General features: G+C 41.0%; 1 protein-coding gene across 4 annotated transcripts in view; it reads right to left on the bottom strand.

The window, feature by feature from the left end:
- LOC149244467 (uncharacterized) overlaps positions 1–22,182 on the bottom strand; it is a 128,257-nt gene that overhangs the window by 95,257 nt on the left and 10,818 nt on the right. For 2 of the 4 annotated variants that reach the window (XM_089374876.1, XM_089374875.1), the window contains one exon: positions 13,672–13,762. The exons of 1 other annotated variant lie outside the window; for it this stretch is intronic. The gene's annotated coding sequence lies outside the window, so the exon portion shown is untranslated. Of the gene's footprint in view, positions 1–9,718; positions 9,938–13,671; positions 13,763–22,182 lie in introns of those variants that run through there. One more of the 4 variants, XR_016246753.1, reaches the window with a different exon arrangement.

Raw genomic sequence — 22,182 nt, 5'->3', positions numbered from 1 at the left:
TTGGTACAACAGGAAACAGAGATCGATTGCACTCAGTTCGACAAAGGCAGAGTACATGGCTGCAAGTCAGGCAGCATGTGAGGCTATCTGGATGAGGAAGATCCTGATTGGTTTGTTTAGTCAGCAGATGGATTCGACAGTGATTTATTGTGATAATTAGAGTTGTATCAAACTCTCTGAGAATCCAGTCTTTCATAATCGGTCCAAGCATATTCATATCCAATATCATCATCTCATAGATTGTCTATTGAGACAAATCATGTTGTTAGATTACATTCCCATGGAGGAGCAAGACGCTGACATCTTGACAAAGGCATTGTCAAGATGTAAATTCGAGTTTCATAGAAACAGGATCGGGGTAGTTGATAATCCCTTTCTTGTTGAGAAAGTGTTGAGAAATGGCAACAAGAAATTTTAGTTTAATTTGTCCTTGAATTAAACTGTGAATTAAATTCGAATTCTATTCTCATAGCAACTTAAAATAGTTAAATTAAGTTTATTAAACTTACTTAACTTAGGAAATTCGAGTTGGAAGTCTTTTAGAAGTCATGTGTATGTTCTCCCTACTTTGTAGGAGTCCAATATGAGCTAATTGTGAGTTGTCAGATAGAAGACTCAATTTCATGAGTCAGTTCAATTAAATTAGTTCTCAAACTGATTGAGAGAACTAATAGTGAGTTAACAGTCAGTGTTGACAGTAATGAACTCAACAAGTGCTACTCTAGTTAACTGAATATTTACTCATCAGAAAATCATGCATGTCGATTCTAAGAAAGACCCGGTTGAGACTAGAGTGCAAGGACAGTGTACTATTTGTTTTAGACTTTTCTGAGTTGCACTGATAGTGCATGCATTCAGGAACTGATCCTTAAGGGATTGTGTTATTTTTAGAGGCTTTATTTCGCTTTAAATACAAGCTATTCTCCATAGGAATTACACATTGGAATAGTGACTTGGAGAGCTTGTGAAGAGGCTAAGCTTTGGCCTTGAGCTTGCTTATGAGTTGGAGATTGAATTTGTCGAGTGTTGGGATTGTTCTAGAGAGAACAAGCATTGTAATTTCATCTTGATTTTCTAGATTAATACAAAACAGATAGTGGCGTTTTGAGTTGTGTCTTTCCCCAGATATTTATTGTGTTATGTGCCTTTGATTCTCTTCCTCTATTGATTATTGTTTTCTTGATATTTATGAGCTTCCGCTGTAAAGAGTAGAAGTAGATTCTTGTTTCTTGTGCTTGCGAATCTACACGACTTTCTACAAACAACGCCAAAATTGTTGCCGTAAAATCTAGCAGGACTTGGAGAGGGAAACCTTACAAGGTATAAACTAGACTAAGAAGCAACAATGGGGTAGTGGCCCACTGTCACCACAGCCAAAACCACCTTCTCTTAAAAAAAAATTAACGATGGGAGGAGTCCTAATAGGAGAGAGATTGCTTATGCATAGTCTAAAACACCCAAAAAATTAGCCTGAAAAATAATGGAAATTCCGACAAGATTATGACAAAATCCGATAGAAATTTTTGAAAATATGGGTTACAACTGTCAAACTTCAAGATTTTGGGTGCCCCCAAGGTTCTTGATGGTGTTGAATCCATTTCCACCATCAAAAAAACAATTCAAACACTCCAGCATTCTGATTTTTTGAAAAAAAGTTACCAGATTATGGCAAGAAAATTGTCGTGTGGGCAAATTTTGTGGCATCCGTAGACAATGCCATAATATATATTCTAATGTTAATGTGTGAAATGATCTCACTAGGAACTCTTCAAGAAAAACATAATTTAGGTTCAAAGCTTCACAAGGAAGCAATTCGCTTTCTATGAAGAGACCTAGAAATAAGGACACAAGACATAGAGCTTGATAAATTTGACGAGTGTTGGAGCAACCAAAGGTCAAGGCTAGGAGAAAATGTTTCTTACAATGTATATCAGCTATGCCAAGGCTCATGAAACCTCTAAAGAAGCCCTTAAATTGAAGGAAGGATAATTAGGGTTTCCCTCTTGGGCACACAACTAGGGCAAGGAAATTTTTGGATGAAATTGAAGTTGATGCCCACCAAAAGGATAGATTTTTTGGAAAATACTATCATCTTGATGTTTAGGCTATCTAATTACAAAAATTCCTCTTGCCTAGGGATTTGCACCAAGCCCTAGTTTCCTAACTTAGCCTTGAAAGGGTTGAATATGAGTGAGAAAACTTGAGAATGATCACCACCAATTTGGACTAGTGCCTTGTCCCTTGCAAATATGGTGCCTACGATGATAAAGATTAAGCCAAAATTGTTCCTAAGGAGGCCGAAACTTGATGCCCTAGCAAACAAATTTCCAGCATTTACCCACTCAATGGAAAAATGGAGTTTTATGGGAGAGCTACTAAGAGTTCACCATTAGGACAATTCATCACATGTTATGTATGAGTAATGTATGCAACATTCATTTAGATAGCATTTCAAAATTGATATTCAACAAGTCCGGGCAAAATTTAGCATAACCTAGAAACAGTAATTCCATACATTAGGCATTCAAGAAATATATATTCAACAATAAAGTACACCTACAAGATAGCATGCAATATTTCCATCCATTAGACGAAAGAATATCTCCAAAGAATATCTAAACTGCTTCAAACATCAAAATGCATCCCAAGATCTTTAGACATCCAGAAAAGATCAAATGTGAGTTCTTATAAGGAGGCTAAAATTCCAATGTGTAATGATGAGAGACCACAACAAAGTGATCTCTCATTTACATGTGTCCTAATAAGGTCTACTTAAGCCTACTAGCCCCTCAAACAATAAAATAATGGGAAAACTACAACTAAGGTCGCTAGTTGCCCTTGTAGCTCTCATTAAAACATAAATATCTCCACATGTGTGAGCTGAAGTGAGCAAAATGATGACATCATGCTAGCAGATTGCCCTTTTAGGGCTTGCGTTGGTCTCCTCAAGTGCCATGACAAGTGTAGAGGGCCTCTAAAATCATAATCTAGGGGTTGGCCCCTACACCTCTGTTAAAATCATCCTATGGACCCCAAATGTGGGTTTGGGGCACAAAACTAGGTCTCATGGGTCTCTTGGTGGTGTGAATTCATGATTTTGCTCCAACGTTGAGGGCACTAAAGATGGTGCTAGCCCTCCCATGTCTCAAGGTGCAAGACTAACCTCATTTGGGCTTTGGATCAACCGCCAAACCATGTGGTCATTGCTAAGCTAGCTGAGGGCATGCTAGTCTCGGTGCATCATCTCACAAATAATAAACCAAAATGTAGAAATGTTTTTTGGTGATGAAGGTGCCCATGGATACAAATGATGCTCTAAAATTGTGTGGAGTCCCATGGCTCTCAATGCATCACATATTCGTGTCAATATGTCCCTCTAAAGGACTTGGACCCAGTTAAGTTGCCCAAACCTATAGATGGAACCACCTGCCAATTATACACAATATCTAGTGCTACAACGTTCACCATTAGGTATACTAACCATTGTTTCATCTACTTGAACCAAGCTTAAATGAAATGGGCAATTAACACTTCATATAAGGCTTATCTTCCAAAATTGGGGTCTTAGTCATATAATGGTGTTACCTCCCTAAGTAGGAGTGGTTAATAAATGACCTTATTAGGTGTTCTGAACCCCCAAAGGGAAGTGACATGTCCTTGGTCCACCCTTCAATTGATAGGTGCCATGTGAATAATGATGGAATGAAGGGGAGAAGACTTAATGGCCAAGTGCCATGGTCAAAGGGACCACTTATGATGGAGCACCTCATCCGAGGTGTATATATGTGAGGAGAGAGAAATCGTGGATGCATGAGTTACCTCGACCTTTGTTTTTCCAACCCTCTAATTGCCTTTTTGTTTTTCTTGATTGTTTTTCCTTGTATTACTGCTTGTAGCTCAAGGAATGAGAACTTACATTGTAAGATGTAGTAGGTATTATCCGCTTTAGGATGGGGCAGCTCATCGCCCATCAAGAGTTGGGACGTGCAAGAGTTCCTTGTCTTTTATGAGATAAGGAAGCATTGGCCTAGGAACTGGGTCATGGCCATGAGTGAGGTAGAGCTCATGCTTGGATTTTTCCCGCGTGCTAATTCGCAAGTCTCGACAATCTTTTGCATTTTGGTTTCTCTTTTGTTTTTCTTATGGCCATTACATGCTCTTTCTGATTCTTTTAGCTACATCAACCTCCCGGAGTGCATTTCTAGGCCCCATCCAGGTATGAGGATGTGTCGGTGCCAAATCCCAATGAACGAATGGTCAGTTGAACCTGAAGAAGGGAGGTGGAGTAAGGACTTATAGTGTAAGATGGAAAGTGTTAAGAATAGAATAAGGCAAGATGGGGCAACATTATCTCAATCATGGCCAAGTAGTGCCCTTCCTATACCCATTGGGCCTATTACCCACCTTTTGTGGGTGATATCCCAAGAAGAAAAAATTTCTCCAAGATGGTCCTCAGTCGGCAGCCAGCAGCCACCAACTAGCTCATTGTGCCACTTCTTCACCGCCTGAGTCAGCCATGTGGTCCCTCACCCATATGCCATGATCGTATGTTTTAAGGTGGGCCTCCCGAGCCTAAAAGTATGCTTTGTCATTTGGTAATTGAGTATTGTAGTTTGCTTATCATGGACACTTCTGGGCATGCATTAATGGGAGGATTCGGCGGCAAGAATGGGCTAGGTTTGTGCTTTTGTCCCCTAGAACCCTTTTTTTATGTTAACCTTGGATTCTAGTCCCATGGGATCTCTTTTACTAACCATTTGGCTTTAGGGATCGTACTTCATGGGAAACCCTGATTTTGGTTGTGTGGTCCCGCTCTCTCATCCACATATATTTCCCCCTTTCCACTCATTATAACCCTATTCACCATTCCTCCCACCTGGGTCCATATTTCTCCACTGGGTCCACATCAGGTTAGCTTTCCCCTTCCCTTGCCCACACCTTAGGTCATGCCTGGAATGATGCCCTGAAGGTTGATGCAGCTGAAAAGAAAAGCAAAAGCATAATTTTCCACATTCAATAGGAAAATGTACCACAAAATGCAAAAGATGGTCAGGACAAACACATTTATCACGTCGGAAAAAGCCAATACATGAGCTCCACCCCATCATCATAGTCATCACCCTGGTTCCTACAGACCCTAAATGAGTCTCCTCTATCGTTTAGGAACTCGTGATTGTCCCAACCCCTGGTGGGCAATGAACCACCCTACCTTAAAAGGGGTATCCACTGATACATCTCACAAATCATGCTCTTACCCCTTGAGCCACGAGCAGTTAATTAAAGAAAAATCATAAAAGGAAAAAGGCATATAAAGAAGGGTGGAAAAATCAACATTGGGGCACCTCATGTACCACGATTGCTCCCTCATATACATTATATACCCAAGTGTGGGCTTTAATTTTACTAGCTACCCTTGTGCCCAAGCATGTGGCCCAAGGCTGCCCCTTTTCACTCTCTACTCCATTCATCTTTTTATCACACCACCCTTTAAAGGATGCACCTCAGACATATTATCCCCTTTAGAAGTAGAAACCACCTAATGGGATACTTGGTTAACCCCACTTAGAGATTGGAGACATTAGCACATGCCAAAGCACATTATGGAAGGGCATGCCATTATGAAAACCCCAATTGTTGTCCATGGTTTGCAAGCTCTTTTACTCGATTTCTTTGATGACTTATTGTACTAGAAAGCTAGGGGACACATTGGATCTTATGCAAGATTGCAAGTGGTCTCCATCTTGGGTTTGGTCTCCCTATACGAGGTCCCAACCCTCCAGAGGGCTACATTAGCACATGTAGGCTATGTGTTGAGAGCCACGGGCCTCCATAGCAGTAGACAACACTCCCCCATTTGCCCATCCAACACTACAGTTGTACCAGACACTTGGCAGATGACCCAGGACTTGTATGTTGATGTGGCTTCACTTACACCATCATTTGAGCCCTTACGGATGGTCTACTTGGTTAACCCCACTTAGAGATTGGAGACATTAGCACATGCCAAAGCACATTATGGAAGGGCATGCCATTATGAAGACCCCAATTGTTGTCCATGGTTTGCAAGCTCTTTTACTCGATTTCTTTGATGACTTATTGTACTAGAAAGCTAGGGGACACATTGGATCTTATGCAAGATTACAAGTGGTCTCCATCTTGGGTTTGGTCTCCCTATACGAGGTCCTAACCCTACAGAAGGCTATATTAGCACATGTAGGCTATGTGTTGAGAGCCACAGGCCTCCATAGCAGTAGACAACACTCCCCCATTTGCCCAGCCAACACTATAGTTGTACCAGGCACTTGGTAGATGACCCAGGACTTGTATGTTGATGTGGCTTCACTTACACCATCATTTGAGCCCTTACGGATGGTCTACAGGCATCTTTGACACACTTGGAGACCCATGAGGTGACTTGTGTTCCCTCACAGCCATTAAGAGTACCACAAGTTTATTATGTGGAGAACAAGGGGCCAACCCCTTGTCCATCATTTTTGGGAGTCCAATTCATCATTTTGGCACTTATGGACTTCATCGGGCTTCTTAGAGAGCCCAACGACATGCATTATTGATTATTCGACCTCTTGGGAGGCTTATTATTTTGTTTATGAGCTAGTTTGGTGGGCTTGTCACCAAAAGATAATTATTTGCACATTATTTTGTTTATGAGCTAGTTTGGTAGGCTCAAATTAAGTAATTCAAACTCCTAGTGAGTGTATAAATAGGAGAGACATGAATTAATTTTGGATCATCACTTGGATTGGATCATTCTCTCTCTTGAGAATTTCGCATTTCTTTCTTGGAGGACGAATTGGAGCATGGATGAAATTTGATGTTTGGATTGGACTTTCTTATCTTAGAGCTTCTTTATTGGAAAATGTATTGATGGTTGGATATATTCTCTTACATGTAAGTATGATATTGATGTTATTTTCTTTTACTTTGTCACATACATTGATCATGGAATTTTTGCCATTTTAGGCTAATTGTTACATGCATTTAATGCTTCATTATGGAATTATGTTTCTATATAGCATATCTCTATGTATGGGCCATGTTTGTTGAACAAATTTTTCTAGTGATCAAAGTTATCTTGATAAGCCATCTTCATTTGCAAGTAAAGTATAAACGCTTTAAGGTCACTTTCTTTTTTCCCTAACGTTGGACGAAGTTGCCCTTAAAGCCTCCTTGAGCTAGAAACGAGATCCATTCTCATAATTCTTCTTGTCTCCATATCCCCAAAGGCATTAGGCACTGATTCACCATAAGGTGATCACCTTGAAACCTTTCTTTTCACCTTGTTCCCCTCTTTTCTAGGTCTAGCCATGTTGGGTTACCTAGGGTATCACTTTCCCAACAAAGTAGCCATCGAAAAAGTTTGATCTCCTAGCCTCAATTGCGTTAGTGTGTCCTCAAGGTCTCCTCCAAATTTGAAGAAATTCTGACAATGGGATTGTGAGATATCCCAAGCCCTGGCTCTGAGATCAAACTTTGCCCTGGTGTTTCCTAGGCTAGTACCTCATAGGATCAATTTGACACCTTTAAGTGGAAATTCTTGTTTTGATCCTTTCCCCTTCCTTGTTTAGGTTAAGATCATCATTGGTTGCTAAACTCCCTCCCCTTAACCTAGGTTGGGTCCACTTGGTCCTGTGTGATCCCATACCTTTGAAAAGTCAATTCTTCAAGAACTACAAGGGAAACCAAGTCCAATAAAAATTTTAGGGATTGGTAAACTCCTTTACAAGGAATATTCCTTTAATCTAGCCCTTAAATCCTCACCTCCTTCCCCTAGAAAGCTTTGTACCTTGCTTGAAGAACGAGCAAGCTCCATTCTTAACCATCTTCTAGGAAAAGGGTCATTAAGATCACTTCACATCCATTTGTTGATTCATCTTTCACAAGTGACTTTCCATATACCGAGTCTCCTCCCATCAGTGAAAGTCCGTAAAAAATAGGGAGTCTTAGCTGAAGTGACAGTGGGCTAAGTCTCCATTGTTGCCTTCGATCTAGCAGTTGTCCCTTTAGGATTCCCTTTAGGCCCCCTACTAGTTTGAGCAGTAACAGGGCCATTATGGGAGGTCCCACTAGACTAGGATTCAAAAATAACCCCCTATTTAAGGAGAGGGAACAAAACTATGACCAAGACCCTTCTTTCTTCCAAGTTACCCCATTATCCATGCCAAATGCCCAAATATAAACAAGCATAATCACCCAATTGCAAATTGAATAAAGTACCTTTTGATTAGAAGCCCACCTTCCAACATGTGCTCTTGGAAGATGGGCAAGGAGATATATGACTGATGTAGGTGGCAGAGATATGAACGGCACATCACATCGGCTACAAGGTGGCTTTTAGGGGCTATTCATTATCGTCTGGAAGAGATAAATAGGAGAAAAAATTCTCCTAGGGGTCACCCTCTTTTGGTGGGTAATAGACCACAATGATTCAGATGTGGTTGGTGATAACGTTGACTGCCACTCCACTTTAGGGAATGTTCTCAGTTTGGGTTTCAGCCCCATTTGTTTGTTTGTGAAAACGCAATCCGCCATTTCTTTATCATCAACACAGGTTGAACACAGATATGTAGTTAACATTGCGAGTCAAGCCATTTGGTTGTAGAACTTCCTCACTAAGCTTGGTATCTTATTTATTCACTCAACCATCATTTGGTGTGACAATCAAGCGCAATAAATTTTTACAGAGATCTAGTGCAATGGCACCGAACAAAGCACATTAAGATCCATATGCGTTATGTCTTTGGATTGGTACATGATGGGGCCATCGATTTGCAGTACTATCCCAATTTTGAACAAACTGACAACATCTTCATAGAGACTTGCATTGAGCAGAAGTTTCACTTTCTACAAGACCTTGGGGTGAAAAACACAAATGCGTAGCAATTGTATTTCTTTTTCAATATTGTATTTTGAAGGGGGGTTTTGTTCCTATGTGGTTTTCCTTCTTTTCTCTTCTTGCAACAATTCTATGTTACTTAGATGCATTGTAAAATGAGTACTTTATATGGCTTCTTGTCAAGACCCATTCATTCCATTCCTTTTGGTGGTGCTTCAAGGGGGATATTGGAGATAATATACACTTAATTATACTTCAGTTAGACCAGTGAGTGGAGTCATGCATGGCAATTTCATTATTATCACCAAGAGGGAAATCCACAAGTACATGAATGAGTTTTACTAATTTCCACTTGCATCAGACGGTTCACTGATGACTCCATGTCCAGTCAAGTAGGACAAGGTGTCAGTTTTCTTTAGTGCATGTTCACATCTCTCTAGATTCACTACTATATCAATTCAACCATTTAAATAATATTGAAGTGCATGTTCACATCTCTCTAGATTCACTACTATACCAATTCAGCCATATAAATATTATTGTATTGAATTGTATTCTCTCTCATAATTTTCTTTTTTGTGTATGAATAAGATTCATTCTATCTTTTCTCTCAATTTTCTCTCCTTTCCTACCTACAATTTTTTATCGTTGTTTTCACAAATAAAAAATTCTCCTATATACATTTACAAAACCATTTAATATATATAGCTATTCTAAAATATAAAAATCATTTTACGTCTATAATCTTCTCTATATTCATTATCTGAAACGATTTATTCCCAGGAACCACATTAAAACCCATAAACAACAAAAACCTTGGATATGATTAGTATATGATTCAAAATTCAAATACCAGAAATGAACCTTGTGCCATGGTGGGTTATACTCGCGGAGGCCACTTTAGCTCTTCCATCAGTGCTTTACTTTTCCCCGCTGTGTAAACAGCTGTGAGCAACTTCCTTTCTTGTAAATCTAAATCTTGTGCCCATTTCATGCAGTTGTACACCAATGCGCCCCCCACTTTCTGTATGCAGGCACCAATAACGTCTACTAATGCCCTCTGCAACTCATCTATTAATTCAATAAAATCACTGAATCTACAATCTATCTCTTGCAAATTTTGTACAAGGCATTCCCTGCAATTGCCTTCTTCCAATCCAGAGAGTCTTGTCCATGCCCGATGACTTGAGCCTTTTGTTCACTTTCTTCGGTGAGCTTATTGATTACTTCAGCTGCCTGTTTCATAGTTATGGTATCCAGAAACCTTTTGGCAGGAGCATTGATCTTTTTACTTCATTCCAGCAATGTTTTTAATAGACTATCTTCCGCTTTACTCAGCAAGTTATCTGTTTCAGGATCAGCCTCCTCAACCAAATCCATCAGGTCACAAGCCTCACTGTACGCTCTCATAGATTCTTCCCCACATTGAGGAGACAGCCGAACTATTATATTGATTAATGACACCGCAGTTAGCTTCCAAGACCCTTTGCTGGCGTATGCAAAATGCTTTTCCACATCCAGGGCAGGGCCAAGGTCTCGTTTACACAAGAAGTTCAAACCTGTTTGATGTTGTTGTGTCCCGAGATCCAAACAACTTAGACCCACACATCGTGGCAACATATATTCTCTCAGAAACCTGACGAGGGTACCACAGTTTTTGCCATCCATGTGTCCTTCACGCCTAAGTTCCTCTGCTTGCTTGATTGACTTTCTATTCGTTGCTAACACGCTCTCATGAGTCTCCCATAGAATATGCACGTTCTCCAATTTTGTTTCTATTCCTGAACCATCTTCCTCCATTTCTTTTTTATGCTTTAACAACAACAACAACTTTGATGATACCGTGAGTGTAAGCTTATTGTAAAACATAATCTCTGACAAGAACCAACATACTTTACAGAGGAACACCACAAGAAACTGCACCCAAAACACACATCGCAGCAATATCACTAGCAAGCATATTTCCATTCCCTCAGTGACAATCATTTCACTTACTCTCTCATCAACTTTCCATTTCTGTGATTTTTCGCAGGAAGTTTCTTGCAGCTCAAGAATATGCCTCGTCCAAAAGTCTTCTACCATGAAAAAGCTGCACCAGCACTCCTCTTTCTGCCTTCGACATCTTCCATAGTAAGCTAGAGAGGTAAGTGATCTATAACCGATGATTACCCATCCTATTATGCTAAATACTACTTCCAAGATAGTTGTGGGGAACTTGAAAAAACTGGTAGCCCCAGATACTCTTATGATTGGGCCTTGGACAAGCCATCCAATGATTGAGCTTGAAATGCAAATTGTGATTATCGTTGCAGCTGATGTCGCTAAAACTGATCTGGCTATGATATATTCAGGATGACATGCACAGGCCACTATCCAGGATTTGAGTACTTGATCTTCTACTGTCTCCCATGAGTAGTCTGTCCCATTTGATTGCCATGCAAGAATTTTGGGAATTTTTTGACGGACGAAATCCCTGATATTTTTATTGGCAATAACAGCAGAACTGAGAAGAACAATCAACCATACTAGCAATATCGATATTATCACATCAGATACAATGAACGAAGTCTGGGTGACCTTACTGGCATGTGGCCAGAAATAGTGTTTTGAGTGCAAATATAACCCATGACCAGCTAAGCGTCATGGCCCTTTATACTTCGAGAATTTGTTGATCAACACAATGAATGATGGAATACTTTCAAGCTCACATGAATCAAGCCAGCCCCGATGTTCATATATGATAGAGATAATAAATAACTCGTTGAGGGTGTCTAGATGAGCCCCATTTACACCTGAAGTATGCTTGATGAGTTTCACTATGTGATCAACTACCAAAAATGGATCACCATCGAATTGTTGCATATTTTGCATAAGCTTCCTATCCAAGCCATTTGGGTATCCTAGGATCCATGTGATATCCAAAAGCAGGGAACCATTCATGAAGTTTTCGCAGAACCATTGAGTCTTATATATTAATGACATGGGAGTCGCCATGGTGAATTGAAAGATTACCTTCAAGGAATGCTTGCTTCACCCTCCAAGCATTGGAATTTTGAAGTTCAATGAAGAACAAGGGCTTCATTCTATATATATATATATATATATATATATATATATGCTGTCATTAGGAATGAAGCTAAATATAAGGCGGTGGACTTATTTCGTCCCCGGCAACAACCCCAAAAATGTTGCCGCAAAATCTAGTAGGAATTGGAGAGGGAAACTCTACGAGGTATAAACTAGACTAAGAAGCAACAATGGAGTAGTGGCCCATTGTCACCATAGCCAAAACACCCTGCTCTTAACAGATTCTCAACGATGGAAGGAGTCATAGTAGGAGAGAGATTACTTATGCATAGTCTAAAAAAGCCACAAATTAGCCCGAAAAATAATGGAAATTCCAGTAAGATTATGACAAAATTCGGGAGAAATTTTTTAAAATATGGGTTACAACTATCAAACTTCATAATTTTGGGTGCCCCAAGGTTTCTTGATGGTGCTGAACCCATTTCCACCATAAAAAAAAAAAAAAAATGATTCAAACACTCCAGCATTCTGATTTATTTTTTTTTTTAATACGAGATTCCGACAAGAGAGAACACCATAGTAGATATTCTAAGGTCAGTGTGTGAAATTATCTCACTAGGAATTCTTCAAGAAAGACATAATTTAGGTTCAAGACTTCACAAGGAAGCAATTCGCTTTCTATGAAGAGACCTAGAAATAAGGACACAAGACCTAGGGCTTGATAAATTTGATGAGTGTTGGAGCAACCAAAGGTCAAGGCTAGGAGAAAATGTTTCTTATAATGTATACCAGCTATGCCAAGGCTCGTGATGAACCTTTAAGGAAGCCCTTAAGTTGAAGGAAGGAGAATTAGGGTTTCCCTCTTGGGCACACAACTAGGGCAAGGAAATTTCTACATGAAATTGAAGTGGATGCTCACCAAAAGGATAGATTTTTTAGAAAATACAATCATCTTAGCTCTCTAGTTACCAAAATTCCTCTTGCCTAAGGATTCGCACCAAAACCTAGTTTCCTAACTTATCCTTGAAAGGGTCGAATTTGAGAGAGAGAAAATATGGAGAAAATTTGAGAATGATCACCAATAATTGGGCTAGTGCCTTGTCCCTTGCGAATATGGATCCTACAATGATAAAGATTAGCCAAAATTGTTCCTAAGGAGGCCGAAATTTGATGCCCTAGCAATCAAATTTCTAGCATTTACCCACTCAATGGAAAAATGGAGTTTTATGGGAGACCTAGTAAGAGTTCACCATTAGGACAATTCATCACATGTTATGTATGAGTAATGTATGCAACATTCATCTAGATAGCATTTCAAAATTGATCTTCAACAAGTTAAGGCACAATTTAGAATAACCTAGAATCAATAATTTCATACATTAGACATTCAAAAAATAGATATTCAACAATAAAGTACACTTACAAGATAACATGCAAGACTTCCATCCATTAGACTAAACAATAGCTCCAAAGAATATCCAAAATCATCTCCAAACATCAAAATGCATCCCAAGACCACCAGACATCCACAAAAGATCAAATGTGAGTTGATGAGAGATCACTATGTGTCCCACTAAGGTCTAAATAAGCCTACAAGCCACTCAAACAATAAAATAATGGGCAAACTACAAGTAAGTTCACTAGTTGGCCTCGTGTTATTGGGAAAATTAGTGTCCATTCAGAGCTGCTAGTCCCACTAAGACGGGTAGCTATCTTAGAAACAAACAAACTAAAGTTTCTTATGTTTTCTTTTATGAGAGATAGATGAGAAAGAAGCAGAGAGTACCAACCTCAGTCTTTCGCTTGGCTCTTTGCTTGTTTCCTTTCCCCTTCGACAGAAATTCACCACTCTTTCCTCACTTGTCCCGCTTCAAAGAACACCTGTGGAGTCAAAACAACATGATACCATCAAAGCATAGAGATCTATAACCATAAACAATATAGGATCAGATATATATTAACCATACAAATGCATATATCAAGACAAGATTCAAAGATAGACAAACATATGGAGAATCTTCTAGAAAGTAGTAGAAGAGAGGATTACAACCATTGGTCTGACCCAGCGCCATCCTCCCAGCATGAAAGCCCTCTTCACCTCATGAAAAGCTTAGATCACCCAACAATGTTGCATAGAGAAACCAACAGCACTTCCTTACAAAATACAAGATTCCAGCCTTTGGATCTCTAAGATGAAGGATCCATATATAGATGTTTGCAGGTGGGTGAGTCAGCTTTTGGGATTTTGATTAGTGTCCTCTCTTTGATAGTTCTTGGTTCCACTTGGAGATTCATGATGTCTTACTCATCCCTGGGCGAATTCAAAGAGACAAGTGTCAAATGGGCAGTTTCTAGAAGATTCTCTGGGTTTCCACCTAGCCAACTGCCTCTGCCATTTGTCTGCTCTCGCTCATCGCACCCTACAGAAAGGCTTTTCAGTATGCATCGCACTTTTTGCATGTGGCAGGTGAGATGCATCGCACCCTTAGCACTGAGCAGTCTGTATGGTCCAGTTTTGACCAGTTCTAAGTAGTTTTTCAGGGAGAACTTCTGGGAGATGATGTAATCAGCTGACCTTGCTCCTTTAGGGTATGAAACAACACTTTTAGGGACTTAGAAGCCCTTGGTTTATGGACATATGTGATTGGGGTTGCAGTGCCCAAATATGTCTATAACAGTTGCCCCCTAAAGCATGAGGTCGTAAATCTTCAGATGTCGGGTGAAATGCTTTACCATGAGGATCCGAGGTTTTTCGAACTGGAAGGTGACCTGTAATAAGATACAATACAATACATTATCTTCATAATATTTTCATGATCTAGCTAAGGCGGGCATTCCCATGCTCAGCTTTATAAATTCATTTTCATGTACATAGGACAGACAACCGTCTATGTGGCAGACTGATGATTCTGGTAGAGCCATCATCCTTTGGCTTGGATGATTATTTGTGCAGCAATGATGTACATTTGATGTTTTTATTTTCTTGAATATATCACAGCCCGGATGGATGAAACTAGATTCGGGGTCTTCAAAACTCATTCAATCTTTGCCCGAAGTACAAGTCGATCCATGTGAAAAGATGTTCTGGCGTCGAACATGGAAAGACATCGCCTAATTATTGGCCAATGATGTAAGCTATCAACAGGCACGAGAGGAATCACCGATAGTGATAATGACCCTCAAAATACTACAGTACAATTCACGTGGTGTGAATACATGAGTCGATGTCGAACACCACGCAAAATCTTTCGGTCGAAGGCCATTAACGTAAACCTGTCGCCGGAAGTGAGAAACTTGCCATTGAGGCATGCAAGCTTCAAAGTACTGAAAGGGTTGTTCCTAGGTTGACTTCTTGGATAATGAGCTGATGTCGACAAGAAATGACCCGTCGTAGGAGGGCTTTAATGAATCCCACATCTACGACATGGAACGGAGCAAATGATTTTGTGGAGGTGAAAATGATCTGATGATACAAGGTTCAGGGTGGCGGTCATGAAAGAATGAAGCGTGAAGGTATTGCAGCGGATGAGACACAAGCTGGATCGGTGAATTCTCTGAGCGACTTCTCTTAAACATATCAGCGACACTGAAATGGAGTGGTAGCGTTAACCCCAAAAATGGATGGTATGGTGGACCAATGGTGATATGACCGGTAAACGAAATAACCCAACCCAACTCAATCATGGTGACAGAGTGAAAGTGTCATGTTCAAAAGCGACTTGCTACCAATAAAGTTTCTTCAAGTTTTCTTCCCAATTTTTCCCCAGTGATTTCTAACCAGTACCTCTTTATTTTTGTCAAGTTTTAGGAGGATAACATATGCTTGTTCTATAATTTCACAAACCCGTCGCTATGTTTTAACGAGCCTAACGACAGTGAAACTCGCTCTTGCCTGCATGGACAAATTTGTCACTATTGTTTTAACGAGTTTAACGACAAAGATAACTCGGTCCTTTTTCAATTTTAGAGAGTCTGAAAAGGGACGGAAAGGAAACTCCAGTATTCCTTTTTCGTAATATAATCCCTTAAGTCCGAAAAAAGTATAAAATAATACGAAAGGGATGACTTTTCGATAGTTTTAACGAGCCGAACAAGACAAGCACTCGATCTTTTTGTGCAATGATCCCTCAGGTCCAAAAAGATTAAAATCTAGAGGAGGGATGGCACTTCCAATCACTTTAACGAGCTGAAGAGGCCAATTGCTCGGCAATCTTTTCATATTTTACGAGTCAAATGAAAAGAGCTTAAAAGAGACTCGTTTTTTGAGGAACGAGTGATGTTTTCAGATAGCAGCTGGTTCGAGGTAAGGTTTGGAACTTTTCAATCACGGCAGTGTAAAGAAGGTGGCTAATAGGATCACTCGTCGCAGCTGTTCCTCAAAAGGGGTAAACAATCAAATGGAGGCGTATGATCGGCTAGAAAGAGTGGAGGTGCTGGTAAGAACACGACCAAGGCTCAAAAGCTGATGATAATGCGAGCGTAATGGTTATTTACCGAAGGTGGGTTCATTTTTTAATGAGCTTAAACTCTGGTGGAACATATGCTCATTGCTAGATTTATTTTTTAACGAACTTGAACTTCGCGTAAAACTTCTCATGATAATGGTCATTGATATTCGATTCACTGCTAACAATATGTTCTTTTGACGGTCGTACAACCTGTTCAATTGTTCCATCAAACTGATTAAAAATGAGAATACATGCTTGAAAAATGAGTTTAAAAACTAATACCCTACTTGAATTACGTGAAAAGTAACTTAAAAGTAGTTTTTACCCCTCATTTTACCATTTCATTTGAATTTGGGATTGTTGGAGCTCTGGAGGTGTTTTTCCCCCTTGATTTTCATTAGCTGATTCCGGGAGATTTTGTGAACGATTTTCGGCGCCGTTTGGGCCAGGTAGGAGCTAAACCTGAGCTATTCAATTGCATTCTTTCCTTTCTGAATTCTGAGCATGTTTTCTTGCTTTTCTAAGCCTCTGGGGTTTGAACAATTCGTTCTGCCCCATCACACCTAATATACATCGAAAGGTGCGATGCATACTAGGCTAGCCACTGGCCAGTCAGTATGCATCCCACCCAGTACACAGCTAGGGTGCGATGGGCGCAAGGAGGAAAACTTTTGCACTGATTTTTCATGGAAATTTTGCTTTTTTTTTGCCAAATCAGGATCCTAATTCTTCTCTTGTTTGTTTTTCAGAGATTCATCGGAGCAAAATGGTTGTTACATGGCATGAACGTGAGCATGAAGAAGAGGACATGGTTGCCTTACATGATCCGGGTACGGTAACTACATTGCGGAACTGTGGCTTGCTCAAGTTCTTCCGCATATCTAGCATGAGGCAACAAATCAACTTGTTGCAATATTTCCTCGATGCATGGGATCCTACCAACCAAGTGTTCCAGATTAGAGGCAAATCCATCCCTTTGACTATTGAGGACATCTACTTTTTGATCGGTTTATCGAGGCGTGGTGCCCCTCTCTCACTATCAGGTTCCGCTCGTGGGGGCGAATCCGTGAGGGATTATATTCGTCGATACTGTAGAGAAGGATCTCAGCCGAGCAGGGACGGCAAGATCAGTATCTGAGATGTCACCGACTGGTCCTTGAGGACTATTTTATTCACCTTTGCTAGATTGGCTGGTAGCGCGGCCCTTCACTTGGCCAACAGGTCCTATATGTAGTACGCCTTGGAATGCCTCGAACCAAAGGTATTCAACTGGTGTGATGCAATACTTCCGGTGATAAAAGAACAGCTTACCAAGGTGAAAAACGGAAGATCCAAGAACTTTGGCTATGGTTCTATTCTGATTGCTTTTGCCTTGGAGAAGATCCCACTGATGCAGTTACAATACATTTCACTCAGTCTGCCACCACCGACTGAGCCACGAATGCAGAGATGGGTTGACCTTATGGCCAGACATGCCAGTCAATCGCAAGTTTCCTTCTCTGATGCCTTCTTCGAGTGGTTCAACCGTCAACAAATGGTTTATGCCAAGTGTCTGTATGCTGGGATGGATTTCCGGGGTGACCCAGATTTGGTGCTGCCAGCTGGCGAGCAGTGGGGTGTCATAGGTAAAAATCTCTGACCATATCTTTGTTTATTGCTTTTATAATGTTCTTGTGCTTTTTAAATGTTTATCAAGACTAATCAAAACTCATGTGTTCATGCAGATATCGGACCAGTGCGACCAGCAGTGCGCCTGAGAGCAGCAACTGTCGTTCCAGCAGGAGAGGCTATAGGGAGGGTTGTCCTTCGCGATCTGGATGTAGCCGAGACTCTTGCAGTGTTGCAGGATCAGATCGAGGGTCTCACCCTTGGTATTCAGGATGTGAGGACCGACGAGCTGCCTCTGAGATTACAGCGCCATACCACTGGCGTGTCGAGCTGATGGACTAGGCTCTTACGCATGATTGCATAGGCAGTGACTTGTTATCACCAGCACCATTAGACTAGGGTGCCCCCTTGCAAATATTGATGAAATGCTTTTCTTTTATAAATGTTGCAAATGTCTATCCAACACATAATTTGCTAATGAATCAGTTAATGTGTTTAAGTTTCTGGAAATGTGTTGATATTGAATAGAATCAAACTACCTTTCCAGATTACAGCGCCATACCAATGGCGTGCCGAGCCGATGGACTAGGCTCTTATGCATGATTGCACAGGCAGTGACTTGTTATCACCAGCACCATTAGACTAGGGTGCCCCCTTGCAAATATTGATGAAATGCTTTTCTTTTATAAATGTTGCAAATGTCTATCCAACACATAATTTGCTAATGAATCAGTTAATGTGTTTAAGTTTCTGGAAATGTGTTGATATTGAATAGAATCAAACTACCTTTCCAAAATCTTGACCCTTAGGAACATACGATAGATAGTTGGATTCCGAACGAAATAGATGCCGGTAAGCTGTAGAATGACGAGTTGTGAGTCTAGCCTGACGACAAGTCGACGTATGCCATGCGCGATGGCATCAGAGAGGAGCTCTATCAACGCGCTGTATTCAGCGATGTTGTTCGTCGATCGACCAATGCATACCCCTCTGAAACTCACTAACTCGCCGCTTGGATCAAAGATGGCCCAGGCTGCAGAAGATAGGTTCCGCGTACTACGACTTGCTCCGTCAGCGTATCCAACAAATGATTCCAATAGGTTCGACATCTGCAACAAAATGCAAAAGTGGATTACCTAACCAAAACGATCACTCTTAACGAAAACAAAAATGTAACAAAAGCATATGAAGAGGTTACTATGTTGAGTCAAGCATAGTAACGCTTAAGGTACAACCTGTTTCGGGGTTGCGACAGTGGAATCCCATCGTAATCTACTAGCTCGTAGGCTCCTTTTGCTAATACACGCTTAACAATATAGGGACCCATCCACAAAGACTAGAACTTACCTACTCCCAATTTATCGAATTCCTGGTCGTAAAGTAAGACCAGGTCACCTTCTGAGAAGACACGGGGTTTGACATTCTTGTCAAACTGCGCCTTGACTCGTTTCTTATGTGCTTCGTTAGCCAAGGCAGCGTCACGACGGGTTTCATCCAGTTGGATTAATTCCAAGAAACGAGCCTCTTCCTCTGAAGTTCCGGGGAGAAGGTCAACTGCGAGCTTGAGGGACGAAATTTCGCACTGAACTGGTAAGATCGCTTCTAGGCCATACACCAGCTGAAAGGGTGTAAACCCGGTCGCATTTCTCACCGATGTCCAGTATGCCCACAAGGCTGAGTACAGGATTAGGTGCCAACTCCGTTTATGGACTCCAATCATCCTTTGCAGCATGCGCTTCAGGACTTTGTTGATCGCCTCAACTTGCCCGTTAGCTTGCGGATAATACGGAGTAGAGTTGTCGTGGGACAGTCCTAATTTGGCAGCCAATTCAACCATCATGTGATTGCGGAAATGCGATCCATGATCTGTGACTATAGCTTGTGGAACACCGAATCTAGAGACTACATGATTGAAAAAGAAAAGAGTAGTCGTTTCGCCACTGTTGTTTAATGTAGGCATCACCTCGGCCCATTTCGTAAAATAGTCAACTGCAACTATGATATACCCATGCCCCCCGGCCGAGGTGGGGTTACATGTCATGAAATCTATGCCCCATTTGGCGAATGGCCCAACAGCAACTACTGGATGCAGAGGTGCGGGTGGTATTCTGGTTTTGCGGTCGAAGATTTGACAAGCATGGCAACTTCTGACTGCAGTTATGCAATCCTTGAACATTGTTGGCCAGAAGTATCCTACTCGTAAAATCTTTTGTGCCGTAGCATAACCAGATTGATGCCCCCCACATGCGCCTGAATGACAATCATTCAGGATTTTTTCGGCCTCCTCATGGGTGAGGCACCTTCGCAGAATTGTATCGATACCACGACGGTAAAGTGTATCACCGACGATTATGTAGTCTTTTGCTTGGTATCGTGATATACCCATGCCCCCCGGCCGAGGTGGGGTTACATGTCATGAAATCTATGCCCCATTTGGCGAATGGCCCAACAGCAACTACTGGATGCAGAGGTGCGGGTGGTATTCTGGTTTTGCGGTCGAAGATTTGACAAGCATGGCAACTTCTGACTGCAGTTATGCAATCCTTGAACATTGTTGGCCAGAAGTATCCTACTCGTAAAATCTTTTGTGCCGTAGCATAACCAGATTGATGCCCCCCACATGCGCCTGAATGACAATCATTCAGGACTTTTTCGGCCTCCTCATGGGTGAGGCACCTTCGCAGAATTGTATCGATACCACGACGGTAAAGTGTATCACCGACGATCATGTAGTCTTTTGCTTGGTATCGAGTACGTCGTTGTTCTGAGCGAGAGGTATTAGACCTATATGTTTGGGTTTGGAGATAGATGATTATATCTCCATACCACGGATCGCTTGAAGATATCAAAAACAAAGATTCATCCACGATTGTTGCTTTGGATGTTGAATCGTTGGACGACAATGGGAAGTCACATAGTAACTCCGCGAAAACCAGAGCTTTCTTTGATTTGGATTTTACGAATTCCAAATCAAACTCTTACAAAATTGCTATCCACTTCGAATATTTGCCCCCAAGCAACTGTCGCGACAAGATGTAAGTCATGGGGTTGCAATCTGACAAAATGGTAGTTTTTCGAAAAAAGACATAGTGTCAAAATCTTTGTATTGCTTGAACAGCTGCGAGAGCCAGCTTTTCAACATAGGAGTACTTGCTTTCTGTATCATTTAAGTTTCGACTTAAATAATAGACAGGATGTTCGATTCCATTGTCTTCTTGAACTAAAACCATTGCGATGGTCGTATCTGCCGCAGCCAGATACAAGTTAAAGTCTTTTTGATAATCAGGAGCGTACATTAATGATGCTTTTATTAGGGATTCCTTTAGAGCATCAAAGGAAGCTTGCGCAACCTGATCCCAGTTGAAGGGTACTTCTTTTTTCAACAGACGCATATAACCTTTAGCAAGTTCGGCGTAATTTGGAATGAACCTCCTCAGAAAGTTTGCTTTCCCTTGGAGTTTCTGAATCTGAAGCAAATTTGAAGGTGGAGGCAGATCGATGATTGCCTGAACCTTACACGGGTCGAGGCGAATCCCGTCCTTTGAAACTACAAAGCCAAGTAAATGACCAGAACTGACACAAAACACACACTTGTGCAGATTGAGTCATATCTTGTAGTGTCGGCAACGTAGAAATATTGCTCTCAAATGTTGCGGATGATCGGTCCGCTTTCGCGAATGAGCCGAAAGATCGTCGAGGTATGGTTGAACGATGTTCTTGATGTCATGGAAGGCATAATTCATTGCCCTCTGAAAGGTTGCCCCTGCGTTCTTTAAACCAAAAGGTAGCTTGCGGTATGCGAATGTGCCCCATGGACAAATAAATGCAGTCTTTGACTGGTCCTGTGGGCGGATATTTATTTGATTATACTCGGAAAATCCATCCATAAACGAAAATATTTCACATCCGACGCATTCATCAATTATCTAGTCGATGAAGGGTGTAGGGTAGTTGTCCTTTGGACAAGCTTGATTTACATCCCTGTAATCGACGCACACTCTAATCGTTCCTTGATTTTTCTTCACAAGAACAATGTTCGATAGCCAATCAGTTAGAGGAACTGGGTAAATGAAACAAGCATGGAGAGGTTTTTCAACTTCTACCTTGATGGCAGCGACTTTCTTCGAGTGCGCCTGCCAAAGCCGTTGTCGTACTGGTTTGACATCTAGATACATCTTAATTTCATGTTCAACTATGCTCGAGTCAATGCCTGGCATTTCTTCATATGACCATGCAAAGACATCT

Source organism: Pinus tabuliformis, chromosome 8 (assembly GCF_031772625.1).
Source record: "Pinus tabuliformis cultivar Carrire ecotype Pingquan chromosome 8, CPIR1, whole genome shotgun sequence".
Taxonomy (NCBI): Eukaryota; Viridiplantae; Streptophyta; class Pinopsida; order Pinales; family Pinaceae; genus Pinus; species Pinus tabuliformis.
Note: the sequence above shows the minus strand (reverse complement) of the source record. Positions and strands in the feature narration are given on the sequence as shown.